Raw genomic sequence first — 10,610 nt, 5'->3', positions numbered from 1 at the left:
TAAACTGGAAGAATTAATCATATTTTTTAAAATATAAAATATTTTAACTGGTAGATTATCATTATTTTTAATTAAAATATAAATTTTTATATTTCTTAAAAGTCAAAACTTAAATTTTATTGGGTTTATATTTGATAGTGACTATTTTAATAAATTTAATGGGCTTAATTATTTTATTTTTTAAAATTTGTTCTCCTTTATTTTTTTAAATTTTTTTGGCCAGTGGGGGCTCAAGCCCCCACTGGTCATGTGCTGCATCCGCCCCTTTTATTTTTATTGTCCCAGGAAAAAAGGCAGTTGTTTAAGGCATATTCGATAATGTACTTACATATGCATACTAATAAAAATTTGCGTCGAATTTTTCTTTTATCCCGTTTTCGTTTTTCTCCACACGAACTCACGTGTACCATAAATACACGAGCAGAAATTTATTTATTTATTTTTATTTAAACCACCCGATTTTCGACGACCGCATTGGTCTCGATTAATTTAAATTCAGGGTGTAGTCACAGTTAAGACTCTTTACCCCTCTCAGTGTATAACAACCTAGAGATACTTTAATTATTTTGAAAGGTTAATTTGGTCACTTTGCTTGAATAAAATAAAATCCTTAAACCACCCAAAACCCCAACATTCCTTCGTCCATCGTCAAACCCAAACCCAAACATTTGCATCGTCGCCGGTACGAAATCTGATTATCTCAGCTGATCGAGGTCGCGCCGCCATGATACTGAGGTTACAAATCTAGAAACAGTGAGACTGATTTCTCATTAGGTAAATTCCCAAAGCTAGAAACCCTAGGTTTATTTCAGAATTTCTATTTTGTCTTATTTGCTGACGAAATCACTTAACCAGAAAAGATGATTAGATTAATGTCGTAGAAGCGAAAGAGTAATGTCGTAGTAACCAAGTTGGTTTAGTTCTGGAAAAGAAATTAGATTAGTTCTTCATGAATAATATTGGCATGGCAAATAAGAAACTTGGATTTTTTGTATTTGTTTTATCAGATGGAAACTTTTTCTTTTGCTTTATATTTTCTTTTTTCCATTTTCACTATGCCATTGTATTTTGTAGCTTTTGCATGAAAATCCTTTCATTTGAAGTCCATTCATCTAAATTCAGGTTTTGCAAGAGGCTTTCGAGGTTTTGTAATTGCAAAATAAAATGGGGGTAAATACCATTCAAAATCCCGTTAAATACACCAAAACTCACTCATGCCTTATTATAAGTAAGAATATAAAGAGGTGGAAGTAATTCTAAGTTCAGGGGCTTCTTTTAACAGCATTATTCATTATGTATAGAGGAGAATCTATTACGCCATGACTAAAGAATTTGAGAGACTTTACATACAAATGAAAGAACGGTAACCAAAGCTCAGCCTTTACTTCAGTAATTCCCCCCCTTCCCCCCCCCAAAAAAAAAATGTAAACTCTTTCTTTATTTTATATCAATCGCTGTATATTAAGATCATTTGAAGGTTGTTATATGAGATGTATCCCTAAATCACATCTGTTGATGTTTTTTCATGATGATTATCATCACACTGAGGCATTGAAGATCTTTCCTCTGGTTGTGCCCTTGCTCATGACATGTTCTATGATTGGTTTCTCATTATATCCTCACATCAACTTAAAGAGAATTAAATGTGGTGTTGCTTGTTTTCTGTGATGTTGTCAGATTGGTGGAGGAAGTTTTGAGAATTTATAAATGTGAGGTCCAACAAAAAGTTTTGGAAATTGTTGGTGTAACACCCTAGGCGAATCCCACATCGGCAAAGCACGGGAGAGATGCTGGGTTTATAAGGGGTGATCCACACCTTAATTAGCAAGACGCGTTTTGGGGTGTATGGGCGCCCCAAGAACAAATCCGTGCGGGCCTTGTTAAGGCCCAAAGCGGACAATATCTTGCCAGGTCTGGGTTGGGTCATGACATTGTGGTATCAGAGCGGCTCCGCGTGTCCTCTTGAGCGATGGTGGGGCAAACCTCAGCGAGGACGCTGAGTCCCCAAGGGGGGGTGTATGTAACACCCTAGGCGAATCCCACATCGGCAAAGCACGGGAGAGATGCTGGGTTTATAAGGGGTGATCCACACCTTAATTGGCAAGACGCGTTTTGGGGTGTATGGGCGTCCCAAGAACAAATCCGTTCATAAGGAAGTGTAGCTGAATTGTGTTTATGTATCCTGCAATGATATGGTGCTATGTTTGCGGTTTAAGTTTGTGGATGTGTTGTTAAACTGGGGATGTGATGAGGTTCTGTTATCTATAACTATTGTTATTGAGAAGTATCATGGGTCTGGTGTGTCATTGTAAGGAAACTGAAATAATAATTTTTATTCCTTTTATTTAAGTTGAGGTTTGAGAAGGTTGATAGGTGATAGGCAGATTCCTGTCCCGAGGTGAAGTCCGCAAAAGAAATTATGGGCGATGGCCCCTGGGAATATTGCCCCAAAAGTACGCTATGCTGGATTGACCTTTGTCAGATTTCTATCCCGCGGTGAAAGTCCACAAAAGAAATCATGGGTGGTGGCCCTGCGAATAATGCCCCAAAAGTATGTGAGGTATTTCTTTTCAAAATTAATATTGGGGGAAAATGTTTGCTGAGGATTTACAGCTTACGGACTTGTCAGGCATGTTTTTATTTTGTATAATTGAAAGAGTAATTTTAGGATTTCTTTATGCATAACTACCGAAAGCATGAGCAACACTATATTTGTATGTGTGTATGTTGCTATGATCTTGTCTTATGACATTTCTGTTGAATACCAACTTTCAAACTTAAAAAGTTTAAGAAATTAATATTTTATATATATTTATATACATATAAATGGTTTATGTTAGAAATGTACCGAAGTTGTGCGAATTATTTGGGTGTTTAAAAAAAAAAAGATCCTTTGTTGTGTGTAACTACAAACTGTGCGTTAGCTCACCCCTTACTTTTCAGGTTTGGGCAATGATGGTGAAAAATATTGTGGTGAGTGGAGGATTGATTTCGATTTGGGGTTTAACATGGAGATTACATCTTTTGAAAGTTGTGTTTTGTAATGAAGAACCGTCTTCATCTATTTTTGTTACTGTTCTGGTTGTGCTTTGGCATTGCTGGCCTAGTAAACTTAGTAAGCTACCTTTTTGTAGATATTATGCTTTTTAATACATGTATTTAGAATGACTAAGCTACGTTAGTAGGATGCACTTATATCTGTTAGTGTTATAGTAATAGGGTACCAGAGGCCCCAAATGTCGTATTAACCAATGCTCATAGTAGTGTTGACTTGAGAAGGTTCTGTTTTATCTTTTTTTATTTTTGAAGTTTTAAGCAGCCGGGTATAAAAATTGCTGGTTTGATATATTGGATAATATCCACATTTAGGGGATATAATGTCAAAATTTTCTTGAAGTGCTGGGTTTTATTCATCTCTATTAGTATACGTTTGATCCTGAAAGCAAACAGTCACAGCTTAATTGTTAAAAGCTTATACTTGCACCTGATGTAGATAAAATTTTCTTATCACATATGCCCTTAAGTTAGGGTGCAAAAGTTATCAATTCAGCTAATAAAAAGTATCAATGTTAATAATCCAAATGATTTAACCGATGATGCATGATACTAGCTAAAGTATACTACTTAGCCCATGTAGGACGGACAAATTTCTTTTAATGCTTCTTGGAATAACTTGAAAAGTTGCATCTCGTGTTCAGAATGGATGAAATTTGATCATTTCGATATGTAAGAACCTTAAGCTTGACTTTCACCTTTTGGGTTAAATAAATGCGTCATTCCAATTCCATAGGTTTGACCAATTGAGTCTAAGTTCTGAAGCAATATTTGAATTAGAGTATAATTATTTTATTCTATGGTTATTTCATTTTTTTTATAAGAATACTATGGTTGTTTCATTGGTTGAAAATTGAAACTAGAATGGTTCTCAGCTTAGGTGTGAACTGAAATGGTTGTATTTGTTTGGAGAAAAGGAGGAGACTGTTCTACTTTGTGGTCATTTTTTTTTTCCATATTTATAGTTGCTATGGGGATATTATCTCTAAAGAAAAAGGGTTTTGTGACTGATAAAATAGGTTAATTTTGCATGTTTTATAATTAGTACATGATGTGTGTTTCTTGCTGCAGCCCCCTCGTTTGCTGATGGTTAACTTGTATTGTGCAGGCTTATACAAACAGGTTTTGATACTTCAGCTGGTTAGGAACTTAAGATAACTACCTACTTTCACTACCTGTGGGACTGGGACTCGAACCCAAACTTGCAAATTCAACTGGGAGCTGACCAGTGCCGTATATTGGTGACTCTCTCTCAGTCTGACTCTTTCAGTCATCGTTGTCTTTTTCTTTTATCTCTTCCTGAGTTCAAGTTCTATGTTTAAAGGTTGGGGTTTCAGTGGCATGTTACTTACTGTTGCATTAAGAACCAGCAACTCCCTCTTTGAATTGTTCTGAAGAAGGGGTTTGATATTTTCATTTTTCACAAGCAGTTTCGTTTTTAATCTTTTTGTATTTTCGATTTTAACTTTTGTAATTTTTTTAACTCTTTTTTATTTCTTTTTATATATTTAGTTATCAAGTGTTTTGCCTACTGCCTAACGACTACCGTAACATAACCTGTTTTCCTGTTGAAGAAAGAATAGAAGAATATTGATTTTGCTGGGAAATAAAATAGATTAAAAGATAAGTGTCTGTAGGTCCTTTTTATGACATAAATAAGTCATTGTCCTGTTTTTAGGATTATTTAGAATGTAGATAATTATTGTGCTTTTTTGGTTGCAGAATTATTAATTCTAGAAAGATGTCATATTTAGCTTGTCATTGGTATGGATTTATTATTTTAATGGTATATTGAGCCTATTTTGATGTTGTTTTGTGCCATGAGTAGTAATAAGAGAAGTATTTAGTATTTCATGTGTTGATTGTTTGGTATGGATTACTTCTGGTAGCAATTTGATGAGGTTTCAAAGATTATAGGCGTTAAATAACCCAATTTATTTAAATGTACCTGTGGATTTTATTTTGAGCAGGTTAACTGAAAAGCTTGGTAGAATTTGGGCAATTAAGTAAGCCTATCAGATATTTAAAATTGGTTTTGGTACTAAATAAATGCTTACGGATACATGCATTGATTCTCAATTATGTTATTGGTTTTAGGATGCTCCAAGTTCTTGTAGCTCTTTGCTAATGAAAAATGTTTTTGCTTTTGGGCAAGGATAGAAAGCTAAGGTTCTTAGGCTCTAGCTCCTTTTTGGGTTACTCGGCAAGATTAGGCTTGGCAATTTGGCCCGACCTTGTTTTTTGTCCGACTGATCCGACCTTAATTTTTAGGGTTTTGACTTGAATTTTCAGGTCTCAGATCAGGTTAGGGTCAAATTTTTTAGGCCCTAACAAATTTTGGGTCGGGGTCGGGCTTTAAGCTGACCCGGCCCGACCCAACCCTATTTAAAAAAAAAAAAGAAAAAGAAAAGCTAACACAAGTTTTACACACCCACACATCACAACATCACCCAACCCGAAATATGAGTTTTTATTTGTATAAGATTTTTTTTTTAATGTTGGGTTGTAGAATTAAATTGTGTGTTTTTATTTGTATAAGACGTGAGTTTTTTGTTTTTTATTTTTTATTTTTTATGTTGGGTTGTTGAATTGAATTGTGTATGGCTAAAATGGTTATGGAATTACATGTGTGTTTTTAATTTAATTGCATTGTGTGTTTTTCATGTTTTTCATTTTGGAATTGATTTGTGTGTGTGGTTGAAATGGTTGTGGAATTGAATTGTGTTTTTTTTATTAATTTAATCGCATTGTGTGTGTTTAAAGTTGGATTATGGAATTAAATTTAAAAAATTATTCCTATTAATTGGTTGTTTTGTGAATTATTTTGTGATTAATTATATTGTATATTTTGCCTTTGTCTTGTTAATTATTTTAAATTAGAAAAATTATTATTTTTGTTTTATATTCATGGTATTATAACTAGAAAGAGAACAAAAATTAAAAAGTAACATGAATGAATTTGGGATGTGGTCATAAAATTACAAGATATTTACAAATTTGAGTTGCTAAATTATTGAATTAAGGTGCATGTATAGAAGAAAATATTAAAATAACATGAATATAAAACAAAACATTAAAAAAATAGTTTAATATTAAAATAATATGAAAATTATTTCAGTAGGGTCGGGTTGGGCCTGACCCGACGTTGACTCGATTCGGGTCGGGTCGGACTTGACCCTAACTATAAAATGTTCGGGTTTTTTTAGGGTCGGGTTTCAAATTTTTTTAATCGGGTCGGGTTCGGGCTTGGTCAAGCCCGAGCCCAACTCGACCCGACCTTTTGCCATTCCTAGGCAAGATTGCATTTTTGAAGATAAGAGGGAAGACCAAGTTTCTTGTCAGTGGGACAATGTTCACTTTTTGTCATCAGTTTGGACTTTGTTGGGAGGGGCTAGCTTTTGACATGGTTGTATATCTATGACTAAGCATAGAGATTAGAGGTGTTCGTGGATCGGATTTTACGAATTAGACATCAATCCATACCCAATCTACGATTTTGCAGATTATAAATTTTCAATCCAATCCAATACACGGATTGGTGAAATTCAATCCAAATCCAAATCCAATCCGTACATCTGCGGATAAGATGCGGATTTGACCCAATCCATATCTAATCCACCATTTTGCGGATTGGTTTGCAGACCGAAATTTTTTAATTTTATCCAATCCACGAACTAACTAAATAAAAATTTTTAATATAAAAATAATTTTATTACAATCAAATTTAAAATTAAATAAGGTTTAAATAAATCAATTGTTTAAATAAGGTTAGAAAATACATTTAAAGTTTGAAAATATAACACATCAAAAAAAAAAACACATTTGTTTAGATCAGTACATGGAAATTAACTATTTAGAAATCTATATTTGTTTATTTAGTTATTGTTTATTTTATATTATTATCTGATAAGATATAATATAGTGTTAATGTAACTATATTTTAACTTATTTATTTACTAGAAAGTACTAATGCCATATTTACAAGTTTTATTTTTTAATTAAATAAATAATTTTTAGGAAAATTATTAGCCATATACCCTTAAATGACATCAGTATCAAACGTGCTACAATATTTTTCAAGTGTATCACTCGTATACTCTAAGTTGACAAAACACTTCTGCCGTCCATCAATCCGTTAACTTCCGTTAGAAAGTTAACAGAATTGTGGCAAATTGACTATTTCGCCCTTGAAACTCAAAATGAGGTAAAAAAATAAATTTACCTTAAAAATTAATGTAAATTTTCAATACACAATTTTTTTATTTTGTTATTAACAATATATTTTTTATTAAAAAAATATGAATTATTAATGGTACATATTATTAACAATTATCCGTAAAACATATTCATATTATGTCATAAAAAATTATTAACAACATATAATTTACAATTATACATATTATACCATAAAAAATTTCAGTTGAAGTTTGGAGGAATAGATCTTCAAAAATTTAGATTAAATTTTGGAGGAGTAGATTCAGTTGTAAAGTAGCTTTTTTTATTTTAGCAATTATTAATAATTATCCGATAAATGGGATGACATGTCATTTTTCTAAAAAGATTATATTACCCTTATGATGTCAGCACTTGCAAACGGCAGCTAACAGATTGGTGGACGGCAGAAGTGTTTTGTCAACTTAGGGTATACGAGTGATATACTTGAAAAGTGTTGTAGCATGTTTGATACTGATGTCATTTAAGGGAATATGGTTGATAATTTCCTTAATTTTTATTTTTTTTTGCAGATTCGCGGATATTTACGGATTTATAGAAGTAGATTCATATCCAATCCACCGATTGCGAATTATTAAATTTTCAATCTAATCCAATCCACCAATCCACGAATCGAATTTCTACAGATAAGACGGATTGAATTAGATTCTGAACACCCCTAATAGAGATTGAGAGCATACTGATCATCTAGGGAAATTAACAAGAATGATCTGTTTTTCTTTTGCCAACAATCTCTATAACACTATAGTCTAGAACTGTAGTTAAATACGCAATAAATGGAAAATCTTATCCTATTGTGAGGATAGGAGGGTAATGACTTTGATTGCATTAAGTTGAAGGTTGGAAGTCAGGGAAATTGATTGACTCTGTCTTCTCACATCAGTAAACTGCACTGTTTGGTGGAACTTTCCATGTTTTTGTACGGTTATTCATATTTTTGCTCTGAAATTTTTCTCCTTAAAGGGAGCTGCTTTTACTATAATTCCATAAAAAAAATTGGGAAATTATCATTTGTATACCTTTAGTTTACTCCATTATAAAAAATACTACAACACTTTGAGAGTATATCAATCGTCCACCCTAAGTTGACAAAATGCATCAGCTAACCACCAAACCGTTACTTGCCGTTTAAGTATGATGACGTCAGAAAGGTAATTTGGTCTTTTCATATGATACAAGTGATAAAAAGAGAATTTAAGGGTATACAAGTGATAATTTTCAAGGGTAAAATCGTCAATTCACTGTAACTTCGTTAACTTTCAAACGGCAACTAACGGTTTGGTGGTCGGCTGATACATTTTGTCAACTAAGGGTGGACGATTGATACACCCTTAAAATATTGTAGTATTTTTGATAACAGAATAAATATAGGGTATATGAATGATAATTTCCTAAAAAAAAATTTATCCTTCATATATAGTAATAAAATTCTTTAATAATATAATGTCAATCCATGTTACATAAAATTACTTTAGCACTCATTTAAAGATGATGAACTATTGTTTATAACAATAAATTAAAGGAGAAAAAAATTTACAACAGTAAATTAAATGAGTGCTAAATTATAAACTTTTTTGTAATAAGACTATTGAGATTACATAATTTATTATGCATGTAAGTAAAATGTACTAGAATATTTATTAAAAATTTATAATAGAAAGAGTGTAGAGTGTTAAATGAAATTTGATAATGGATTTAAAAAAAATCCTAATATTAAAAAAAAATGTAAGGTTCTATATTAAACATTTTAATTATTTAATCTCAAAATAGTAAAGAGATAGGGTATTGTGATACTGGTGCAATATAGAAAAAAATTTGTAAATAGTAAATAGTAAATAGTAAATAGTAAATAGTACAAGGTGTTAATTAAAATGTTTATACTTTATATGGATGCAGTAGAAATTAACTTAATATTTATGAAGTAAAGTTTAAATAAAAATGAGTAAAAGGGGTTATATGTAAATTTACAGGAGTGCTGCCACAAAAAATAAAAGAAGTGGTATCGTACCATTGTTATATTGTAGCTAAGTCTCACCATCAAATGATAAAACCATGTAGCGTATTGCGAAGGGTAATGTAGTGATGCGTCCTAGCATCAAATCCATCATTCAGAAAAAGTTTTCATCAAGACAGATACGTACGCTGGTCAATCGTCAAGACCTTGGATCGTGTGCGAAAGCTTATATTGTTAACGGGGTCCGTCTACGTTACATTTAACGTAACTTACGGCTGACCTGAACAATATCATTCAAACCCCTATACTCTATATTATTTATAATTTATTCATAAGTATTATACAACTTTTTGTATTGTAAAATTTTGTTGAGCCCCTTATACTCTGTTTTATTTTATTGAAACCCTTAGAGTACCAATTTGTCCAGACCCTCCATTTAATTAAAAAATATATTAATAATTAAATAGATTATAATTATAATAATTATTTTATTATAATTATAAATGTAATTATAAATTTTAAATGGATTATTATTATTAACAACAAGAATAAAAAATATTATAATTAATTAATCTATTAACAATAATTAATAATAATTTTTAGTTAAAATGTCAATAATAATAATACCAATAACAATAATTAAAATACAAAATAATAATTATAATAAAATTAATTAAGTATTTATAGTAATTTGTTACAATTTGACTCATTTCGATATTTATTCTAAGACAAAGTAAACACATATATAGTAATACAGTTTATTCTATTTACGATTTCTACAGTTCAAGTAAATTAATTATTTTGATTCCAATTCTTCATTTTAATTATAGCTATTCTAATTCTAACTCATTATGTTTCCAGCTAATTTCGATTCCTGTTTAGTGAATGCACTATAAAACTGTAAATCACTTTATATTCAATTAGACCGCTTTATATTATTTACAATTTTTTATAAGTATTATGAATTTTAAGATGCATTCACTAGCACAGGAATCAAAATTAATTGAAAACATAATGAGTTAGAATCGAAATATCTAGAATCTAAATGAGGAATTAGAATTAGAATAATTTATCCAGATGATTTAATTTCTTTCAACAAGCAGAACCTATTACGGCTAGCTCAGTTGTATCCAGATGAGTTCTCTGCAATTGATATCATGGCTCTTGGAATTCAACTTGATACATATATTTTGGATATGCACACTAGTGGTGAGTTTTCACAATTAAAAGATATTAATGATCTTGCAAAGCAAATGGTCGAGACTAAGAGACATAAGGTATGTCTATTGGTTTACTTATTAAAATATTAGCATTGACTTTACCTGTTGCCACTGCTAGTGTAGAGAGAGCATTTTCAGTCATGAAGATT

At 31.4% G+C, this 10,610-nt stretch overlaps 1 long non-coding RNA gene across 1 annotated transcript; it reads left to right on the top strand.

Moving 5' to 3' along the window:
* Window positions 1-617: 617 nt before the first annotated feature.
* Window positions 618-4,521, top strand: LOC112097763. The gene is made up of 3 exons (XR_002905245.1): window positions 618-774; window positions 2,351-2,551; window positions 4,163-4,521. It is a non-coding gene; the product is annotated as an uncharacterized LOC112097763 (long non-coding RNA).
* The last annotated feature ends 6,089 nt before the right edge of the window (window positions 4,522-10,610 follow it).

Source organism: Citrus clementina, unplaced genomic scaffold (genome assembly GCF_000493195.1).
Source record: "Citrus clementina cultivar Clemenules unplaced genomic scaffold, Citrus_clementina_v1.0 scaffold_9, whole genome shotgun sequence".
Lineage (NCBI taxonomy): Eukaryota > Viridiplantae > Streptophyta > Magnoliopsida > Sapindales > Rutaceae > Citrus > Citrus x clementina.
The sequence above is the reverse complement of the archived record's forward strand: the minus strand, read 5'-3'. Positions and strand labels throughout refer to the sequence as shown.